The sequence below is a fragment of the Protopterus annectens genome, chromosome 3.part0 (assembly GCF_019279795.1).
Source record: "Protopterus annectens isolate FY-2018-M chromosome 3.part0, PAN1.0, whole genome shotgun sequence".
Classification (NCBI taxonomy): Eukaryota; Metazoa; Chordata; order Ceratodontiformes; family Protopteridae; genus Protopterus; species Protopterus annectens.
The window spans coordinates 1,409,034,076-1,409,059,371 of NC_056731.1; positions in this window are offsets into that span (position 1 = coordinate 1,409,034,076).

The window sequence follows — 25,296 nt, forward strand, 5'->3', positions numbered from 1 at the left end:
CGTTTCCTGGAACACATCAGGGACATAAGGAATAAAAAATTAGATAAGCACATTAGGGGCATATTTTTTAGAATGTCATGATGCTAATCCTGCATGCCTTAAGGGATGTGTATTGTAACAAATTGAGGTATGTTTGGGGGGAATCTATTGATTTAAAAATGAAATTGTTGCAAAAGGAAACTGTTTATTTTAAAATATAACACACTGGAACCATTTGGCTTGAATAAGGAATGCAACTGGAAATATGTTATTAATTTGTTTTAATTCTAATTGGTGATTAGCACCTTAATTGGATGATTGATGTGTATATTTAATGAATGTGTTTTTGTGTGTTTTTTACTTGGAAGGCTGTGAACCGAAGTGCTAAGTTTTTATTAAATCTCTTTTTTTACTTGTGTAGTCAGTAGTCAAGTGGTTTTCTTCTTTTTCTGTTTGTTTTATAGTTGTATTGGTATCTGCTGTTTTATGGCCACTGATCCCTCTAATAATTTATAGCAAATTTTTCGGGAAGAGGTTGCTGAAAACAGCCAATGTACAATGGAGCAATATGTTTTCCAGTTGGGTGATCGTATATCTAGAACTACAGAAGTGCCGTATAACCTATGGGAAAGATGTACTGGAGAGAAACAAACTTACAGATAATCCATTAATTTTAGTGGGTTCTACAGGTACTTTGTCTTTACCTATGGAGTTCCATGCATTATGTGAAAAACTGGAGAATCTGTTACTAAAAGAGACTAGCATCTACTTCAATATTCTATGCCTCCAAAGATATCTGAAATTGGACATTGCCCCTTCCCCAGGCTTAAGAGCCTTTAACACCCCTACTAACCCCTTTGATCCTGACAATGAGGAGGATAACATTTTAAAAGATGTTGGGTTCAAGCAGCACATCAGTGCTCCCTGGAATGGGTTTGTGTACTTGTTGAGAGGGATCAGCTTAAACAAAAGAAGCTTAAGGAAGAAGTACTTACTGTCAATTTGGAGATGCACAAACATCTGTCAATCTCACATTTTGGTGTCCTGATGGTGGATATTAATGATAAATTGTCACAACTTGAAAAGTCTTTGGTGGAAAGAATAAAATCACCAGGGATAAAAAAGACTATAAGCTAGACAGACCGTTTCTGTGGAAATGGAAGTATAACGTGATGATGTCATCACGCCCAGGAAGGAAAGGTTTCAAAAAAGCTTCTGTCTCTTTCGCTACCTCTGATGATATGGAGGTTACCACAGAGGGAGACAGCGATTTAGAGAATTAACCGACACTACCAGCAGCACAAAATCCTGTGGAACATAACCATTTTCGGACAGACAATCAACCTCAGGGTAAGAAAAGGGGACAAAATGACTGGGGAAATGACTGGGGACAGGGCAAGAAATTTGAAAAACAAACTTTTGAGAGAAATAACTATAAAAAAGCAGATGGAATTAACACTAGTCTGAAGACTAATGCCTCTCTAGTATTAAATTTGTCATGTGGACATTTCAGAAAATGTTATTTCGGTCCTTAATATGGGCTTAAAGTTTATTCCTACCATTTTACCAAGATTGTATGTTCTTCAGAGCGAACTTTTTTGTTTGGGTAGGAAGTTACATCTGCTGGACTACTTCAATCAAAAAGATAATCCCCAGGATTCATGAAGCTTGCGCCAGGCGTAGGCATAGTGTAGGCGGTATAATGCCAAATATGGCCACCGAGCTATTCAGGTACGATCCAATTCCACGTGCACTATCAGCGTATGCCGTATCTGCGCAGCCCTCGGCACAGGTATGCTAATCACCCCATACGCAGTACTGCACCATTCAAATATAGGTACATAGTGATTCATGAAGTGGTGCAGGCATAGCATAAGCCCACAGAAATGTAATTAAAAAAAACGGTTTACATTTTGCCAAACAGAACATCGGAGCTATGAAAGCGGACCAGACTCATGTATTACTATGTTAACATATGCCAATGGCTAAATATACAGCCAATGGCATAAGAAACGATGCACAACATCTAAAAAACAACATTTAATGTCATGTCCACAGTAACACAAAGTACAACCGTAGGGCATGTGTGCGCAAACCGGAACACAAGGAAAATATACACAAACGTCATAAAATCGCAATGTAATACAAATCATGATTTCACTATAATACTCAATGGTATGCATGGTACACCACAACCAAGCTGCAAGGGTTGCTAAGGGTCGGTGACAGTGTTCAGTGTGGTAACTATGAATTAGTAGTCAATGCAATGCAAATGAGGCAAGTAGTAGTGAATCGCAAACGTCCCGCCGGACTAAGGATGTACCATACGGTGCAGCGCTACAACACTGAGGAGTGGTTTGGAGGTATACATGACATCAGCAGTGGGGTGTGCCACCATAGCTGTAAGCACATTGGAGCAATGCAAATCCAGCCTGCCCATTGCTAAGCAAAGTCGCAGGATAGGGGTGGGGATTTATGTATAGCATCGTTTACCTGAGAGCACATATGGTGCCTGAAAGCGCATGTGTACGCGGACGAAAACGTGCCCAAAACCCGGTAAGCAGATGCACGCGCCGCGCACCATAGCTCAAACAGGAAGGTTATCAGAAGAAAATAAGGAAATGCCGCAGTAGGGTAATTGGAGTACAATTGAGCAATTAATACCTATTAACTCACAGTGGGCAAACGACTGCAGCTAACAAATCTGCTTGCAGCAACCTGCAGAACAGGATAGGGGAAGTGTCAGATTGCAAAGAAAAGAGGACTGTCATAGCAGAGCAAATCAAACCTGCAGTAGATCGGCCATAGAACACGTGTCGTAAGATAAGCCAGGTTTTGGAAAGTACAAATGAAAGCAGGCTGCTGGATGCATGCCAGAAAATGGGAAGGGAAACGTTAAGAAATGTTAAGGGAATGGCAGAGGTAATCCACGGCAGCCAAATGTAATTCAACACCAAAGGCACCACAATAGCAGTACCTGTGGTAAAACACATAAGATACTCTGTAGCTCCGATGGTACATACACACCCTATGACATCATCAGTGTTCACAGCACAATGGTATAAAGTGTGAAGGCACCTCACACACACCTGTGTATTCCCAAACACTGCACCATCAGTGTAAACAGACAGGGAACTTTTACAATGTACATGTTGGGAGCTGCCATAGCTGTGATTCATCACCATGTGTTAGAGACTGAAGGTGTTGTGGAGGATGATGCTGGCAACCACCACAGGCTCTGGAGGAGGAGAAGAGTGTTCAGACCAAGGGTAACCTACCAGGGGCTACATGATCTCGTGATAGTAGAGCATTACAGGGTGGACAGGAATATCTTACAGCAAATAGTTGAGCTGTGCCGGCCATGCCTGAGATCCAGAAACAACAGAGGGGAACCCATCCCAGTGGACATGAAGGTATGTGTAAGCTTGTGAATACTAGCCACAGGTACTTTTCAAAGGCCAACTGGAGATATAATGGGATTCTCACAGGCATCAGTATCCAGGGTACTACACCAGTTCCTGGATGCTATGTTACCACATGCCAATGAGCATATATACTTCCCCAGAACTCAGGAGGAGTTGGCCAGCAATATGCGTCTCTTCCACCAGGTGGCACACTACCCGGAGTTACTGGGTGCGATAGACTGCACGCACATCCATATCAAGTCACCACCTGGTGAGCATGGTAGGCGCTACATAAACAGAAGGGATACCACTCCATCAACTGCCAGGTTGTGTGCAATGCCCAGGGCATTATTATGGATGTGTGTGCCGGCAGCCCTGGAAGCTACCATGACTCCCACATCTGGCATGCCTCACAGCTGCATCAGGTATTTGTCCGGGGGGGACATCCCACATGGCCACCTTGTGGGGGATGCTGGCTATGCACTGGAGCCATGGATGATGACTCCCATCAGAAATGCACACACACCCATGCAACAACGCCATAATGAGGCACACGCACAAACCAGAATCATCATAGAGCATGTGTTTGGGATGCTGAAATCATGGTTCCGTTGCTTGGACATATCTGGTGGAGCCTTGCAGTACTCAATAGGCACATGTTCCCACATCTTCATAGTATGTGCCATGCTATATAATATGATCCTGCGGAAACAGCTGTAGCAGGGACATAATGGTGAAGGCCCTCACAGCCCACTGCAATTGCCAAGGACATCACAGGCACAGGGGGATTCAGACCATGAACACCCTGTGCCAGCCCCAGTAGGCAGATGGAGGTGTGCCCAATATGCCCATGCCTTGGCAAAGTGGCAATGTATAGCACATACACTGACAGTGTAGGCCCCTACGGACTGACACACTTCTCCACCTGCACACACAGTAAACTGGATGGCACACACATGCAACCACCTGTAAAGTGTAATGTATAGGTGGCCTACTGTGTGAATCCTACATAGGCAGCCCTCAATCATTGCACACACAACCGCTATTGGAACAAGGAATGTCAAAACCTGAACACTACATGCACCTAACAGCATATGTTGATACTGTATGTATAGGTTCCTAGGTACATCGGTAGGTACATGCCTGATTGTCAGAGGCCATTCATCAACCGAGGCAAACAGTGTCTGCTGTCACCACCACATCAATTAACCAACTGTCCCTCAGTGGAGCAGAGGCAATTGCGGGATCCATGTGTGTAATCACTGTTCCCCACACACTCTGCATGGCTTACCTGGTGTGTTAATGAGGGGCTCCATATAATGTAATCAGGGATGTAGTGGCAAAGCATGGGGAGTACCCATGACAGGTATCTGTCACTCCAGCATGCTCCACCTATGGTTGTGTGAAGGTGTAGCACATTATAGTGTGTGGCTCACTGTGACATACATTACCAATGCTGGAGCACATCCATTAAACATCACTTGGACATACCATTAATAGGTCTCATCCATATGTAAACTAACTGAGTTACACATTTGATTGCAGTATGGAGTAACAGCCGTAGTACAGTCCACATACAAAACACAATAACATGTGTACAAATCCCAGATGCCCAGGTGGTAAATGCACTGACTGTCGTGCATGTTCCCAGTCCCACGTCCTGCAAGGGACGTTACGTAATCCCGAAGGCACGAATAATGGATGTTGGATGCAGGTCATCAGATCAGGTTTAGCACATGTCAGCGGGATTATGCGTTGGCAAGTGCTGGTAAGTGTTGTTTAAACATGAATATACGGATATGCTTGAAACAGGGCTAAGCTTGTCTGAATATCACGCAGATCACGGTCAGCGATGTCCAGAACAGGTGAAACTAGCATTATTCACCCCTGTACTAAAAGTGCCTGCTCTGAAGGGTAAAATGACCACTGCCAGGAGTAGAACATGCAATCATGTACACAATCACCTAACACTAAGCTACCTGAGATGTACCAACGGCAGGTGTGTATTGTGACAGGTTAAAACACAAATGTGCGGAGTCCAGGAAACAGTATACACCGACATGTACAGAAGGAAAGATGTGTTCTCCCTCTCTCTCTCACTCTCTCTCTCTACACACACACACAAATATATATATATATATATATATATATATATATATATATATATATATATATATATATATATATATAAAGGGTGATAGAGAGATATAAGTTGATATGTACGTATTCACCTATATCTGCAAATATATAGATAGGTCAACGACATGTACACAACCATGGAGGTACAAATAAATAGGATACTGCCAACTATCAAATGTGTCACATACCGACACGCGTAATCACAAGGCTGAAAGACCGAAAGACCACAGTACCGGAACACTAGAACCGAGAGTAATATTATCACGATGTTAAGGGACATTTAGTTATCACTGCCGGTGCTGCGGTCCAGGTAGGTACTGTGTTCAACTGTGTTTGTGATTGCTGTAGTCTGTGTATGTGTGTGTTGAGAGTGCTGTGTGCGTTTCTATGGGACTGTAATATGTGTGTGTGTGTGTTTGCATCATGTGTCTGTTAGTGCTAACTTGGAGGTAGATCATTACGGTAGGTGTGGTCATAGCTGGCCGCAGGCATACGGTTACCACCTGTCCCACTTTAAGAGGGACAACCCCTCGCTGGGCAGTTGTGTCCTGACAAAAAATATTAAAAAGGGCAAATGTCCGAGATTGTAGGACATAATTATGTCCCATATATTATGTAATAGTTGCATTAAATAGTTATGCCTGTATCTAAAATAGTGCTTCAAGAATAAGTATGTATTCAGGATAAAAGTATGTTCTATCCTGTGTACTGACCGTGGGTATGTGTCAGCTTGGAAACACCAATGTGTGTCCTGCACATGTCCCACTATGGCCATTTCAAAAGGTGGTAACCCATGCCAAAGAGGTTCAGTCACCAACACAACTTCAATGAGTGCAAATATCTGTGACAGAAATACACTAGACAGCTGTCATTTAGTAACATTCCCTTACATATTGATGTATTTCCAGAGGTATTGAAGTATCAACCTCACCTGCATGCTATATATAAACCAATTAACAATGGCTCAATGTATAAGCCCGTGACAACCATAGTTTCTCAGTCTACTAAATGATAGGTCTTCAATTAGGGAAGGAGCCCACACACATACATGGAATATGTAGAAATGCAGTCCCCACAAACCTGTATATGCTATGTACACCCACCTACATCTTCCCCACATCCAAAACAATTGCAATAGAGACTGTAATAACATCACAAGTATCTACTCACTCAATTACATCTGCAGAACCGTTAACATACCTTGTGAGAGACACATTTGTAATGGCACCATGTGAAATCGTAGCTGTTGTATAATGGACCAGACGGCGATGTTACAGGTTTTGTTTGCAGTAGTCCCTTATCAGACGGTTGAGATGACAGGTACACTCACATGTAGAACCACATACTCTAGCTGTCACACACAATCCACAGGGGACATGAATTCAAAATATCCGTGTCTCTCCAAATAGCAGTTGCAATTCCTCACAACAAAACACATACAGGCTGTCTCCCCGAAGGTAGGGCAAAAGGGCAACGCCCAAGTGGAGAATTCAATTATACCCCACTGTTGTCACGTAATTTGCAAATGGAGTAGTGGCACAGCTGATGTGCATGTAATAATTTACTCAAGAACACCAATTGGCAGCAGGATACCACATGTTACAAGTATCGACATATATAAGGATGCCTTGCCATACATTCAAACCGTAAGCTCATACCATAGAACCATTTAAACAGTAAAGGTGTAAGAGAGATATTTTATGAAGACTCAGAAACAAGGTATGTAGAACACTCAGTATGTCAGTGTATGTAGAGCCTGTTTTGTAGTAATTAAAGTGTACGCAATGCATAAAGTGGCAAAAGGTATTATGTAGTGATGTCTTGTTGAGCATAGTAACTCTTGTAGAAATTGTGTGTCCTGCTGTGGGTCACAAGGTAAACATCTCATACACCACAAGGAATGCTACATGAGGGCTTGATACACAACAATTACACACCACCCGCTGTCAGTGGTAGGATTTGTCCAACATGTACGTGCCATAGCAGGGGATAGTATATGTTGATATACTGTCACAGTAGGAATGTGTAAGGGCATATAATGAGAATAACATGCCTAGGGTGGTCCTGCTGTGCAAGTATGCTTTGCATTATGGGATAATGTTTAAAATATGTGTAATGTACAGTATTGTAGGTAGATATGTCAGATATTTTACACAGCACAACTGTTATATCATGCAAACCAAGGGTATCGTTTATTGGCATGTAGAATACACAATAACAGGATACATATGGCTTGTAGTCACGGGACACTGTAACAGCATGATAGCTAACTGAAATGGAAGAGCTACTCAATTATCCATGCTCAAAGGACATGTAATAGCTTCACAGGTTCATAGTGAGGTACTATTTTGTCTGGCCAAGTCCATGTGTAAGCCCAACGACAGTGTTTTCACCAGCGGCACCTCCCTAGGGTAGTGTCCTGTCTGTGAACAGCAGAGCCATGTGTTACCTGCACCTGTGTACAGTACAGCCACTGCAGTGATCCCTGGTGTACATGTGTGTCTCCCATCCACCCATCGAGGTATCTCATGAAGAGTGCTAGTGAGTGTCCTTGCTTGATGTACATAGGAATCATGTTCCAAAGCATGGTGAGTGTCTGGTTCAGGAATGTATCCCTCAAGCACGTCCCACTCATTGTTGCATTTGTGCACATATCCATGAGCATGTTGCTCTCAGTGGCTTTTGCTTATGTTGCTTATGTGGAGTATATCCATAAATATTGTTGTGGACATGGGCCCTGTATGTTCAGCAGAGGTCACCCCTGAGTATGCAGTATGCAAATGTGCACAGTTGTGGTGTCCGTAGTTGTGCCGCATACGTCATCCTTCGGAGGTCAATAATCCTCATGGTGTGTTAATGTTGTGGTATGTAAAGCCGTTGCTGTTCTGTAAGGTACACCCCAAAAGGGGGGTTGTACTGCTGAATGTGTGTCATACATCAGGAGTAGAGTGGTACAATGGGTGACTTTGTTCCAGCTACAAACCCATTACAGATAAGAGTGGTCACGTAGAAGGATATCCACGCCACATTGGCAATATGGTTATCAAAGGAGTGGGTGCTATATACATGTGTACTAAGATCCCGTATAATGTCACATGTATGTAGGGGATTACCACCTATGTGACAGTCAGTGGGTGATTGGTGTAATCCAAAGGGGATGTCTATGCACCTTGTGTTATGCAGCTTGAGGCCATGTTATTGACATCAGGTATCCGTCACAGTGACACCCATATGGAGGGAGTCTGCATCAGCTGATGGATCAATCATGGCTCCTTGTTTGCAGTCGTCTGGAAACCTATTCAGGGATAGTCCCTCTGTGCTAACCTGTACCACAGGGAAGCATATACCGAACATGAGGGGCCCTATGACCGAGGACTGTGGTATGCCAAGTGTAACTGAATTACTGTAGGTACCATGGTATGCTACCCTCATTGTGTGGGTCCTGTCTGTGAGCTATGTTGCATAACATCCCGAGACATAGGGGCCGATGTGCAGGTGGATGTGTATGTTGTCAATACCAGAATGGAGAACGATGCTGAAAGCCAATGAGAGGACAATGTAGGCTGTGTGGACCCCCTTACCATCATCAACTACCCTGGTAACTGTATCAAAGCAGTCCACCAGGTGTAGGAGCCATGGTCTGGCCCTAACAAATCCAACCCGGGTGGCATCAAAGATCTGGAGGCCACCAATGTCTCTGTGAATGACTTCCATGATGATGTGCCCCATAGCCTTGCAGAACAGTCCAGTCAGGCGTATAGGGCAATAGTCCTTGTGGTTCATTGTGGTGCCACCTGTGTGGAGTGTGATGACTGTTGCTGTGCACCATTCAGGGGCCACAATGTCTGATACAAGGCTATTACTGAATCTGGTGGCCAAGTAGGGAGCCATGTCATTCTGAGGTTTGTGTAAATCACAGCCTGTGATGTTGGACGGTCACATGGAGTCTGTGTTCCGGGCCTTAGAGAGTGCAGGTTGGAACTGCGTAGTTGTGACCGCAGGGACTCTGCATCGTTCCTGTATGGATTTTGGCCCTGTAGGGAATGAGAGGGTGTAAAGTTAGCATTGAACTTATCTGCCAGGATGTTGCCAATAGCAGTCGGTCTGTAATGTTCCTGCCTAACCGTCGTATGTCAGAGCAGATGTGGGTATTGCCATTGAGTACTGACATACCTCCATAATGCTTTGTGGTAGTCCTTGGAATGTGTCCCAGTAATGTTTACATAGCTAGCTTTGGAGGATGTGATAAGGGATTCCGGATTCCTACTGAGGCTGACCAGTGAGCTACCCCACCCATGAGATTGTACTCCACTTTGCAACAGCCAACACCTTCTGTTGTACATTATGTGCATGGAACTGGACCCCCAGAGTGGCGTCCATTATCTGGTGGGTACCGTCATGGCTCTGTTTGGGATAGCATGATCCATGCAGTCGTGTAAGTGCTAATGAAGTGCACTGGTATATGTTTCAGCATTTGTAAGTGCATTGTCCATCTGCACGGGTGTCATGACATTTACTACCGCTGTCATAAGACGTCTGAAGTAGGCATTGTAGAAATCTTCTACTGTGTATTCCATGAAGGGTGTGGTGCTGGGATGCGGATAACAAGGGTGATTAGCATATGTTCGGAAACTACCAACGAGGGGATAACTCCAGGTGTGGAACATCAGTCACATGTTGGTAATGTCCATGTCTAGGATATTGTTGGTCTTGGTGGTGGTGAGTATGGGTTGATCCAGCCGAGTGGAGGTTATGAATCCCAGAAAGCATTGGCCTAATGTGTTGGTACATGAGTAGGCATCCCAGTTAAGTGCGGGGTAGTGTCAGTCTCACATCAGTAGTACCAGTCTGAACCCTACTGTCCAGTACACCAAGAAATGAGGGCCGGTAACCGTGGGGTATGTTGTTGAATCCATAGCAAGTTACAATGTGTATAGTTCTGGCAGCAGTTAGTTGCATGTGGATCACCTCTGATGCATTATGCTAAGGAACCAGCCTGGAGGTGTGTCCATCCTTGTGAAATATGGACACACCTCCACCGTGGGTGTTCCGGTCCTGGTTACATGACTGAAAGGTGTGGTCTGCATGTAACCTGTCAGTGCAGGTGTGCTCTCCGGAGCCTAGAGGCAGGTCACAGTCACTGCAGAGATATCGAAGTGGTCCATTATAAGGATTGCCTTGCCTGAGTGCGTTAGAGAAGAAGATGTCAAGCATTGAGTAACAGTACCCCAGGTTTTGCTTGCCTGTTCCTGTTCTGGTGGTGAATGTTATTGGAAACTGTCCAAGACAGGCAGTATAGGAGCAGCAAGAGCCTTACATGTTATCTGTACTCCCAGGGCTGACAGGTGCAGGTTATCTGTCCCAAAGCATCGTGTTTTGTTGACCATGTCATTCAAAGCAGACAGATACTGGATGCCTGTGGAATGACAGCAGAAGCATAGGCAACTGTTGAAGTGAAACATTCAGTCGTTGTACAGTGGTATCAGTCTGGATGAATGCAGAATGCTTCTCAGGGCTTGGGCAATACCTTCTGGGCTACAAGACCGGAGAGCTATTGCATGTCCCTGTACATGTAGTCCAGGAAGTTACATCTCAGGGCAGTCACACTAAAATGGAGAATGACAGTCAAATCATACCTGGTGAGGTGTGGCATGGGTGCATAGGTTATGTTGTGGATCCCCGACAGCCAGATGTAAGTGACTATCGCCTTGTGTAGCCTGCTGAGTGGGACATCAGTGTATCTGCCTACAGAGTCACCTATGACCAGTGTGTTGTGTAGGTTATGACACCCTATTGGCTGTAGTTGATGTGCACACATGAGTCTGTGGGCTATAAGTAATTGGTGTTGTGTTTGGTGATGGGGGCTGCCTCTGTTGCCTACACAGAGAGTATGGAGAGGTTCTGCAAATGTTGTAGTCATACTATGTGTGGCCTGTAGTGGTGGAGATCTAGTGAGACTATGTGATGAGTGGGGTGTGTTGCAAATGTTAAACGTCCCCACATGAATATCAGGTTCAGTATGGGTTGGTGAGAGCATTACCCCCAGCATGGCTACATATGTGCATCTCCCACAGGCTGTAGTGACGTATGTTGGGAGGTGAGCATTGACTGTCTACATGAGACAATTGCTCTATTGCCATATTCATCATATAAACAGGCAATAACACTGGTAAGTGACACTTGGACATGCCTGTATATTCAACCATGTCTCACAAGATATGTGAGTTACGTGTGTAGAACAGCTGTTGTACTGTAAGCAAGCTGGAAATGTAAGGACAGACAGTGTACCTGTAAGAAATGAGTTGGAATGTGTGCTATAGTAATAAGTACCTCATGAAGTGCTTACATGTTCTGAACAAGTGCTGAGCATGAATATGCAATACAGATAGGGTGTTGGATAATATAAACCCACTGCAACCCACAAGCGGAGACGCCAGTCATAATTGGAGGCACTGCACTACTACCCTGCTGAGTATGGTCTGCAAGTCTATGAACCTTTATTAATGTAGATGTTAGCAGTAGAGATGTAGATGACAGTACGGATGATTTCACACTGCATAGCATACCTGTGACAGGTCATAGGACATCACCCATACTGTGTTCCAGCTACACTGAGTATACTAGATGTACCTTCGTATGTCACAGGAGTGGTCTACCAGTGGCCTGTTGACAGAAGCAACACTACAAAAGGTCTCAGAGTGACATGTGCATATCACACCAGTGGCAGCTACAGTAAAACAGGGTTAATGTTTTGTACTCCCCCCTCATTGTAGCCCATACCACACAGATAAATGGGAGGCATCTGCGTATGTAAGGATATGAAAGTCCATGACCTAGGAGAAATAGCTGTCTCAGTGTTGTGGACAACTTACAGAATGGGCTTTGTGGGTGAGGTGCGTGACATATGTGCACAATCTGACAGCTGATAATAGCAGTGTCAATGCTAGGTGAATAACCCTGTACCCATTAACTACCACCTAGGCAGCGGTCAACATTATGGACACTGTGTGTAAGGGATGGTGCTGTGCAGTTCACCTCCCTGAGCTGGTGACATCTCCAGGCCTATTAGGTAGTCATACGAAGCACCCATGTCATGACAGGGTGCCATCCATGAGCATGGAGATCATTGGACAGGCATACTCAGCACTCAGGGACCAATATCAGATCACATATCACCTTTCAGGGGTACTGGCCATGTGTGGATGGGTGATACCAGCCTTCACAATCCTCACCTCCACTATGCAGCATGCTGGCTACCTTGCATAAAGACATGTGCTACACTGTGATGTTGGACATGCTACACGTACATATCCTGATCTGAAAGACATATGTCATGGACAGCCACCTTCCTACTACAATGATCGCCACATGCTGGACAGATCCATGTGCCATACATGTTACATACTCCTGCCATACCATGCAACCCTGCCCATCAAAGCTGCACATGTCATCTCTGTCAAGCATGGTGCGATGACCGCATGGTTGATGTATCGTTAACTGTCTGGATCGGTAATGTGGCACTGATGCACCTGGCGGTGGCAAAATGGCTGTTGGATACAGCTAGAAAACCTTGCCCATACATGCCATGGTTGATAACCATCCCAGCGAATAACGTCCGGCTAGCCATTGTCCCATGTGTATCACATGTGCAACACAGGCGATACGTGGCAGGATGTTGAACTGTTGTATAGTGCCGTGTAGATGTATATGGCAAAACACATACATGTAATGGTTTCCGTGCACATGTATGCATTGTCAGTGCTCATGTCCGTTAAGGCAGTGTATGTGTTAATATGTGACATATACACAGCATTAAGGTCAACAGCATTACTGTGGACGCATCCAGGCATATGCTGATAGGTAAGAACACCAGTACAGGCAAACAGACATGCCCACATCAAGACAGCATTCACATCGAGTATGAGCAATGTAATGAGGTGACACACATATATGGTGATGATATCCAATGCACAACGGGTGTTACATGTGTGTGACACAAACATGTCAGTCATGTCAGTGTCATGACGATTTTCAAAGATAACTGTTCATATGTACTAGAGTTAATACAAATGTATGTGCAGCTGTATCTCTGTACATCTCTGTGATACTGTGACCTGTCTTAATCATTATGTCTTCCAGATAATGCCTCATTCATGCCTGCCAGCGTATAGCCACCAGGAGGATGATGCCCTCATCCCGTACCTCCATGATAACTATGAGGTGTTGTTCAGCCATGTGCCACAGCATGCCCAGCAGCATGACGAGCTGTGGCAGGAACTACGCTGGAGGGTTAATGATGTGGGTGGCCATAACCGCACCTACCAGCAGGTGCGCAGACACTGTAGGACCTGATAAGACATGCAAAACAGCGTGCCAATGCAATCACCAGGGAACAAGGTGGAACAGGTGGTGGGCCACCAACCCAGCCCCCACTCATACACACCGAGGAGCTACTGGCCAGCCTGGGGACACCCTCAGAACAACATCCACAAACAGTAGCTGCCATCGTGGAGGTGGGTGTCTCCCAACCACTGAGCCTGGAGTTGCCTGGTAAGTCACTAATGCACATATGACTATTATATCCCATTTAGTTGCATGTGTCACTGTACAATATGTAATGTAACATTATATGCAAGGTATGTTTACACACATGCCGCATACTATAGTTTGCTACCCTGCGTATGCACACATGTGCATATTATATGCTATTGTACAGGCGAATGTGGTAACATGCACAGTGCACCTCGTAGCTGTCATACAATCATGGATAATGTTCAAACTGCTGTGTCACTGCTATACAGGTACCTCTGGCGTGCCGCACGGACATCAGTCCATTGCAGGTGAGACAGTTATCAGTATCAGGCATGTTAATGCATATATCTATTTGTCATGTGGCCAGTTAACACATGTACACATAATGTATGGTCCAGTCACGATATACAGGTCGTATCTGTCATCAAGCACACTGGCTACCCATGTGCAATATATACAGATTAAATGAAACACTGACATGAAACCACAGTATCTGTCATTGCTAGATGTGTGGACAGCTGTGCATACAATGGTGGAGGTGTTGTTCAATGTACGCATATGTACTATACATTGGAACAACACATGTGTGATATGCAAACAGTACCACACAGTGAGCTGGGATGTGGGCAGCCCACAGGATTCACCATTGTGTAATATGCCCCTGCAATGGGTGAAAACATTGTGATGTGCCATCTGACAAGTCCCAGACATGTAGTGTTCCGGCTGCAATATTGTCTCACTATCCCATAATACATACCCCACATACCAAACATACAACCCTTTGTCTGCATAACCCTGTGGACAGTGATGTATCTGACATCTATGGGTGTATGTCATATGGGACAACACAGACATGTGAGATGGCCATCACAAACATTTGACCAACACATGTTCACACATGGCCATGGAGGATGGCCAGAGACATGTAGCCACACAGTAGATGTGATGTGTATACACCCTGTTGCACATTGGCCACACATGGTCCAACTATAGCCTTTGTTGAATGGTTATATAGTTGATGTGGAACACTGGACATCCTAAAAGCCTGTGCACAGCTTGTGGAGGTGTCACTTAATTCGACCATATAAGATGTGTTGAACATCATGACTGTGTCATAGCATGACAGTAGTCACCTGTACAGCTTCCGCAGACATAGACACCACATCAGGCCACAGATACCGTACATTTCCCTTGCTGCTGTTGGATATCACTGTCAGCCATGCACCTCGTGTGTGTGGTACATAACTGTCATGTGGGACATAGTGTATTGACAAGTCTGCCATGTGTGGACATAGTTGCCAGGCAGCTAAGACATGTTAGTAGTTGTGTAGGTGTGTCATCCATAGGTCTTCCAGTGACCTGTCACATGACACAGCATGGTTTAGTGTGTATACACCTCAGCGACGTGGGTCACAATCCACAGTAGTTATGTCATGTGTTTGCACACAGTCATGGCTAGCTATACACTGTGTGTGTATTACACACTGTATAGCAATATAGGTGCCTCATGATGACATGCAATGGCACAGTGTCTGTACTTCACACTGTATAGCGATGTAGATGCCTCATACTACTCATCAATGCTCATGCACATCTGCTAAAAGTGCTTTCTATCTGTAGGGCATACAGACAACACTGCAATGTGATACCCATTACACCGCTGTACATGTGTCAGGACACCATTGTGTCAGACATGTATGCATGCCAATGCACACGTCCGCAGATTATATGTCATACTACATGTCAATGTCAAGGTCACATCAGCCATGTGTACTGTTAACCTGTGCTGGTCCACATGGTGTATCACATAGATGCATGCTTACTACCATGATTGTGTGAACTGCATGGCTTCTGATATGACACCTGCTTGCTGTTGTGTGCAACCCAGGGAGGTATGCTAACTACCACAATTAACGTCTGAGCTGCATGCCGTCTGCTGTATCACATGCATACTGCATGCCGTCTGTCAAATCACATGCATGGTGAGTCAGTGAGTATGTGTGTGTCTGTGTGTGTCTGTGTGTGTCTGTGTGTGTGTCTGTGTGTGTGTCTGTGTATAATGTAGAGTCTTTCTTTGCATTCACAGGTGATGTAGGTGTGTTGCCCTCCTGCGGTCCATCTGATGTTAGTGTCCCCACAGATACTAGCAGTGATGAACATATGCATGAGGTACAGGCAGGGTTGTCAGGGGCTGAATCTGTGCCAATGGTTGCCATCCCAGCTATGTCCCCCTCTTTCCCGCACACAGTACTCATGCCAACACATACCCCATCTCCAGTGGCCATAGAGGAAGGACAGTCTGCGTGTATTAGCTTGGAACAGGAACATGTGATGGCTACAGAAGGTTTGTCTCCACACCATGGTGTCAGTGTAATGACTGCAGATGTGCCACACAGGCATGCGGCCAGTGCTGCTCGTAAGAGGACCTCTGGCAGACATGCACCTGCAGGACAGAGCGCAGCAGCTGGTGTCACCAGACGCATGTTCCAGACTTTAATGGTGGCACAGGCATGTGCTGAATGGCAGAACACAGAAGGGCAGAGGCTTCAGAGGGCTGCTATCCATTCTTTAAACAACAACATCCAGGCATTGGCAAATACTCAACAGCAGATCGCTGATGTTCTGGACAGGCGATTGGGTAACATGGTTGGAATCCTTGACCGTGGCATGGCAATCCGCTAGCGTGAGCTATCTGTGCTGGAACATCTGGTAGGAGTGAGGCATAGGCCTCGTGGACTTAGGCCAGCTACACCACCTGGTGCAGGTCAATGTGAATGAGCCACCTCACATGCCCGCTCCCACAGTGCCGGTAGCAGTAGCAGTGCAGCTGGTGCTGCACTGTCCACACCAGGACACAGCAGGCCATGTGGACGTGGCCCTGGATGTTCCCAGTGGGACACGGTTCCAGTGGACATGTGTCATTGGACAGTAGCCGATCTGTACCTCTGCTTGGTAGTGCCCATGCAACCCCTGGCAGGCACAGGTCACGTGGCCGTGGCCGGACACAGTGAGCTGTCCATCCTGGTTTGTACAATCTGTAGCTGTCAATAATACCCCTGTGTAGGCTGGACACATGGCAGAACTGTGTGCAAACACACACGCACACAGCAGAAACATCTGTAGGGCACCGCAACACCCACATGCATAACGACCACACATGTCCAATCAGATCACCGGCCCTAACCCACACACATGATGTCATCCACTGGTGCAGCCTATGCCCCTGGCAAACATTATCACCCTGTGCATATGATGATGCCTGTGCTGCATCCCTGTCATCCACACCATCAGTGCAGGGACATGCTCATATGGTCTGATGCACAGGGTGAACAGAATAGTGAGTAGTGTATATTACATTTGTTGTGTACTGTTGACATGCACCAGACATACCATGTAGTACAGGTTTAGAATGCATTGTTATATGTTCACAGTATGTGTCTTGGTAACAACAGTAACAGCATATTGGTAATGATGCCCTGCTTCCCTCCTTAAGGTCTAATTGCATGTGACATTACATTACAGTGTTTGCAGCTAGAGTGCATTGTTGTATGTTCACAGTCTGTGTCTTGGTAACAACAGTAACAGCATGTTGGTAATGATGCCCTGCTTCCCTACTTAAGGTCTACTTGCATGTGCCAATAAGTAGCAGTGTTTGCAGTTTCCCATGTGTAAATGTGGAGTACTCACAGGCATGTATGGCAATACCAGCATGCTATACGTAGCCTCAACTTCACTGTTAGAAAGGCCACCATTCCACAAATGTCCACTACTGATCCAGAAGCATGTGTGCTGTTCAATAGGCAACAGTGGCTAGAGACGTGACATCCATACCAGGTCACATCACAGGTATGGTGACATGGTACGGGGTGTTTACACAGTGGTCTAGCTGATGTCAATGTTAGAGGCCAGTTGATAGCATTAGGCCTCACTGTGTAACAGTAATTCACTGTCACATTACAGGATGAGAACACGCACAGAAATTCACAGAAACACACAGTAACATGACCACACTCACGGGGTCAACAACACTATAACACACACTTGATAGTGTTGAGGTGAAGACCCCTGCCTATGTGGTAATCACCTTCACAGTACTGTGCACCCACATGACGCGACACAGAGAATGAACATGTACAGGTAGTCAGTAAGGCTGAGACCGATGGCATCAACAGGGTAGTAGGCTGCATCACCATGAGGGGTTAGGGATCCTGTCTGTTCTGTATGGTAGCATACACCCTCACTCTATGCACCAGACAGCCATACATACACACACACATACACACACACACACACACACACACACACACACACACACACACACACACACACACACACTGTGAAGTCCACAAATGTCATTCACATACAGATAGCTGACGTGTGTGATACACACACTACCCCTACCTATGTCTTGCTTTCTACAATGCAGTATGTACTGATCTCTACAACAGTGTACAGGGATGTGTAACAATTGGGATGTATTCCCCAACATACATGGCATATATGCTCACACAAGCAAACACACATGGCAGTACTTTGAATCATACACCTGCTATATGATGATACGTCTGACAGACATGCAGCTGTATTGGCCGCATTATGTGTACTAATGCTACCTTTGGCAATTGTGCTGCTATATGCACATGGGAGGATGTAAGTGTTACAGGTGTCAAGTGATGTACAGTCAGTAACACCCTAACCGCTGTGTAGGTTGTATGTCTTCACCTTCAGGTAACAGTAACATAGCGTACTGTTTGCACATGTAATGGTAGGATGGCTTGTGACACACCTGTGAGCTGTCCTCAGCAAACATCCATCTGCAAAGGTGGACCACAACTTTATGTACACACATCCATCCATACCTGATGTACATCCTACCGTACTGTCAGTATTTCACCATATACAGGTGTCAATGATGGGGCTGCATTGCAACTGCATGTTGTAGTTAGACACAGATGAATGACATACATCAGCTACTGCACATGCATGGTAGCTGCATGCACACCACTACATGTGCATGCGTGTTGGTCCTACATTTCTGTCATGTAGCCATGTTTGTATGCATTGCAATTGGTGGACGTGTGATGACATACATGACACATGGACTGTTGTATGATATGTTGGTTGTCATGGGTAACTAGTACACAGGGAATGTTACCTCAGTCAACATTGCTACCTTATGTATTGTTAGCATTCAACAGCCATGGACCTACCTTCCATGTGCATGCGTGTGATTGCTGTAGCCACTTGTCTGCACAGAGGACAGCAAAAGCTTTGCTATGTACATATGCATTGTGTGTGTGTGGGCCATGTACATATCCACTGTGATTACATGTATGTCATATCCAAACATGAGTGTTTTCTGGTGTACAGCGACAGTCATCTCTTGCAGCTGTGTAAGACACAGGGCTCTTTTTATGTGTAGAGCCAACCTGGTTATAAACTGTGGTATCATTGCATTGCATACCACATGATGAAACCCTGTCAGTACATGTGTAGTCTGCACAGTTGCTGTAGACCCATGTACAGTCCACTGGTCATGAGTAACATGGTGGTGTAGTAATGTATGGATGTGTGTTGCTGGTCTAAGGACATGGTGATGTCTGAGGGCTACATAGTAGACTGCGGCATTTACTACTGTGATCTGCACCTGAGACATCTGTGATGGCTCTTGAGTGTGTACTGGTCAGTACATGTGAGTGGCCTTCATGTATGTGGGGACAGTAACACCTGGAGCGGTCCGTCATGGTCTTATGGCCCACATGTCTGTATCTGAGGTATACGGTGGTAGTGCTATTGTGCACAACTGTGCCATATGCCAGGTGTTCCTCACTGCAGAGATGTCGGTATTCCCCATTGTTGGATCTGGATTGTCAGCTGTGATCATGTACGCTACATAGCTAGCACTGACAACCGGTGTCAGATGTGTATAGTGCAGCATTCGTGCTAACAATGTTCACTATCGACACACTGTGCCATTCCGTGTTTAGAATCCATGTGCATACAAGACAGCCCTTCGCTACTACTAAGTGTGTGAGCATGCCCAGTACGCCGTTGTGTAGATGGACACACAGTACATTCCAAACTGTGCCCTTCTGTGTTTAGAATCCATGTGCATACAAGACAGCCCTTCGCTACTACTAAGTGTGTGAGCATGCCCAGTACGCCGTTGTGTAGATGGACACACAGTACATTCCAAACTGTGCCCTTCCGTGTTTAGAATCCGTGTGCATACAAGACAGCCCTTCGCTACTACTAAGTGTGTGAGCATGCCCAGTACGCCGTTGTGTAGATGGACACACAGTGCATTCCAAACTGTGCCCTTCCGTGTTTAGAATCCGTATGCATACAAGACAGCACTTCGCTACTACTAAGTGTGTGAGCATGCCCAGTATGCCGTTGTGTAAATGGACACACAGTACATTCCAAATGGATGTGTGCTACTAAGTGTGTGAGCATGCCCAGTGCACCTTGTGTCGGTTATGTGCCTCTGTGTATGGGCATGACCATTGAAATCCTGTATAGCGATAGTGGTCATCCAGGCAACAGATGTCCATACCCCACATCAGGATGGATTCCTACATTGAACACACTGGGACTGTCTTGAAGGGTGTACTGTCTGTGGTGCATCTCGTATCCATGTAGTGTTGTAATAGTGCTCCATAGATAGGCAGTTGTCCTGCTCACACCACTGCCATGTGTTTGTCTACGTCTACCTTGGGACAGTAATATGCTTTTAGACTGCTCCCTCTCCATACATTCCCTATCTGCGTCTTTGCCTTTGCTGATGATGTCATCCACCTAGAAGTATGCCTCTGGGAGTGCTGTGTTCCAGTAATCTTGGTAGCACATTCTGTAACTGCGTAATGCTGTTGTGTGATAAGGTAGTTAGATGTATGTTCGACTCCCAGCCCTGCCAAGTGTGTGTGTGTTTGTGTGTGTGTGTGTGTGTGTGTGTTTCCAGCTGCCTGGGGACAGAGTAATGCTTTTAGATGGCTCACTCTCCATACATTCCCTATCGGCGTCTTTGCCTTTGCTGATGATGTCATCCACCTAGAAGTATGCCTCTGGGAGTGCTGTGTTCCAGTAATCTCGGTAGCACGTTCTGTAACTGTGTAATGCTGTAGTGTGATAAGGTAGTTAGGTGTATGTTCGACTCCCGTCCCTGCCAAGTGTGTGTGTATTTCCAGCTGCCTGGGGACAGAGTAATGCTTTTAGACAGCTCCCTCTCCATACATTTCCTATCGGCATCTTTGCTTTTGCAGATGATGTCATCCACCTAGAAGTATGCCTCTGGGAGTGCGGTGATGCTGAAACTCGGTAGCATGTTCTGTTACTGTGTAATGCTGTAGTGTGGTAGACTAGACAGGTAGGTGCTCAATTCCATGGCATGGCAGGTGTGTGTGTTTGGTAGTTATACCCTATGTGATATCTGTGGGTGGCTAGCTGCGTGATGTGTTCAGTGTGTTTTGTTGCTGACCTATATAGTGTCCACAGCCCGCATATTCTGCCAAGACACTGGGTTGTCAACACATACATTCATCAACAGGTCTGGTGAGTAAATGTCAGCAGCCTTACACTTACCCTTAATACAGTCTGACCAGTATGACGCAACAGAACACACATGCCTTGATAGTAACAACACTACATGATGCAGGTGGCACATGTAGTTTCCTTTTCATGCCTGTCTAATGCTTTGCTGTCATGTGAACTGCTGTTGTGATATAAATGCAATATCTACGTATGTGTGTACATGTATATGTGTGTATGTATATCTATGTATATATGTATACAAATAATATATATGATATATGTGGATATAGAGAGATAGATATAGATATAAACATATATGTCTGGGGACATCAGCACTATTGAATGTATGTGCTGGATGATCTGTACGTGATAACCTGGGATGTATGTATATCTGCCATGGCATAGTGGTAATGCACATCGTCTGTTGTGTGCAGGGTCCCGGGTTGTAGTCGTGTAGACACCGGTTATTTTTATGCTGGGAAGACCATGGGACATTGAGTATGGTGACAGTAAGGCACCTGTTACCAGTTGTGTACGGATCTGCACAACACTAAGCAGTGGTTATTAATTTGGATGTTCGGTATGGGTCACATAACTATTCATTAGAAGACTATACTATGCAGATGAGGTTGACAATAGTGTATCCCATTTATCCCCAGGGTGTGATGCAGATACCTGGAGTGTATGTGTGTAGTTAGCCGGGTGCAGGGCTCGAATGTAGTTGACAGCATGGGAGGGGGGGTCAGGCATACTGTACGTACATTGCAGAACTTTGCCTCGGGAGTGCTCCTGCCTTAACACGCCTAAGCTAGGGGTGTGTCTATACTTGCCTGGTGACATTGGGAGTGACAACAGCAGTGGTGGGGTTGTCAGGGTGTACAGGCTGCACAAACAGGTGATGATCAGCACAATCAGCAGATGACATGGCCAGCCCACACCTGAACAGTACGGTAATGTGAGCAAGCATCATACACACAGGTTTCTTCCGCACTCTACACCACTGGTGTATACCTGCAGGGACATTTCACGACACAATCCAACCAAATAAGAAGGGCTGCAGCAGGCAACATAGACCAACATGTGCAGGAGGCTGAGGGCAGTGAGGATGTGTATGCTGCTGAACATCCCTTACTGGGGTGACATAAGACTTTATAGACCCAGGGTGACTTACCAGGGGCTACATGAGCTGGGGATGGTGGAGCACTACGGGGTGGACACAGACCTCCTACAGCGGCTTGTTGACCTGTGCCTGCCACACCTGACACATCAAACAGGCTGAGGGAAACCCATCACAGTGGATACCATGGTATGTGCTGGCCTGGGTATACTAGCCACAGATACCTCACACAGCACAACTGGGGATATCATGGGGATCTCACAGGCATCTGCATCCAGAGTATTGTGCCAGTTCACAGACGCCATGTCAACACATGCTAGTGAGCACGTACATGTCCTCAACACACGTGATTAGTAGACCAGCAATATGCATCTCTTCAACCACATGGATAACTACCCTGGCATACTGGGTGCTATAGCCTGCACACACATACACATCAAAGCACCAGCCGGTGAGCTTGGTAGGGCCTACAGTCACTGCAGGGGCATACCCTCCAACAGCTAGGCCATATGCGATGGCCAGGGCATTACATTGAATGTGTGTGCTGTCTGCCCTGGAAGCTATGATGATTCCGATATATGGCTTCTAACACAGCTGTACCACACCTTTGCCAATATGGGCATCCCCTACAGTGTCCTAGTGGGTGATGCTGGGTAACCACTGGTGTCGTGGCTGATGACACCCAGCAGCAATGCACACACACCTGAACACTCACACCATAATGAGGTGGATGCACAGGCAGGACATGTAATTGAGCATGTGTTTGGGATGCTCAGCTCATGGTTCTGGTATCCGGACACATCCGGTAGAGCCCTGCAGTATTCACTAGCTACATGCACACAATTTGTTATGGTATTTGCTATGCTACACATTCTGATCCTGCAGTAATGGTTGCTGCAGGAACAGCATGGGGCAGGGCCACACGGCCCAACACCACTGCCAAGGCCTGTACAGGCACAGTGTGACTTAGCGAAGGAACTACCTGAGCAGGGCCCAGTTGGCGAAAGGCCGTGCACAGTATGACCTACCCTTGGCAAAGAGGCAACACAAGGCATATGCACTGACACAGTAGGTACCCACGGATGTCCCCTCTCTGACCAGCACACAGTACAATGGATGCCAAACATGACACTACCTGTGCTCGGTTATGTATAGGAGGTGCACTGTGTGCATCCGACATAGGCAGCCCTCCAGCACAGTCCTCACGTCCAGAACACCCCCAGGGTATGTCTATCGACCTAAACATTGGCAGTTGTATTAGAATGTGTATTTACCCATTGCTATGGTATGTATGTGAGCATACAAGAGACTTTGGTGGCCGACTGTTAGGGCAGCAGACAGTACATGTCCATAGTGGCACCATGGCATCTGTAGCACATATGGGAGTCACAATGGTAGCCAGTAGTACACAGGGTGTCCTAACCCACTGCAGATTATGGGATGAACATCATGTGTGTCCATACAGCCCACACACTTTCCATGCTGCTGGACAGGTGTGGACCCCTACAGACAAATGATATACAATGGCCTATGGATATGCCCAATGAATGACCCCAACCCTCAAAGACACAAACAGACTACAGCAGGCCAGGTGGTTTGATGTAGGTTGTGAAAGCTAGGACGTCCAACACCACTGTGCTGGTATTTAACGCTGGGATCTGACGTACACTGGTATCCCTCCAACCGGCAATTTAGGTAGGTCCACACACTGACATGGAGTACCTGGCATACCAGTACAGTAGCAGCAGATGTGTACAACTGTCAGCTGTGCCCCCGTCCAACCTACACATGTGAGAGTCATGTGCGCCACCCACGGTGCTGTGTAGGACTGTGGATGCAGTTGGATGTCCCCCCACGCTATACAGACATGTAGCAACTGTCAATGCCACATGACCATTAGCTACCCTGCAGACACAGCATGACACCTGTCTGTGTAGAACAGAGGGGTCGGCAACACAGTACTGACTATCTGGACATGTAACACATGCGATACAGTTGTCCATACTTGGCATGCTCACACACATGACGGTATGACGGTAATGTCGGTCGACAACATGCGTAACAGTCATACTGGGCATGCTCACACACTGACATACAGGACGGCCAGGCATGCATACACCAGTGGTCCGGACACATCTGCCAGTACATTGCTATACTGTTGGATGACTGCGCTGCATGGTGTGTGTGTGTGTGTCTGTGTGTGTGTGTGTGTGTGTGTGGTCTATTGTCTGTACATATGCCATGGTCTATTGTTAATTCACATGAGCTATGTGCTGTGCGCAGGATACTGCTACCAACATGTGAATAGAGTGGTTCTTTGTTTGCGGACAGACTAATGCCTTTGGATACGGACTGGGTAAAGCACATTCCAGCAGGTGGGAGCAGTTGTGCGTGGGTTTGCACAGTGTTAAGCACTGCTGATCTCTGGTTACAGCATCTTTTACCCGTTTAGACTTCACATTTCTTTGACAGTGCACTACTGGCATACTGGTAGACAAACACGCTTACAGCCGCTCGCTCACCAACATTTCTGCTTACATTTGTCACTCACGCTGGGTGTGTGCGATCCCTTGTGATGCGTATTACATCGGACTA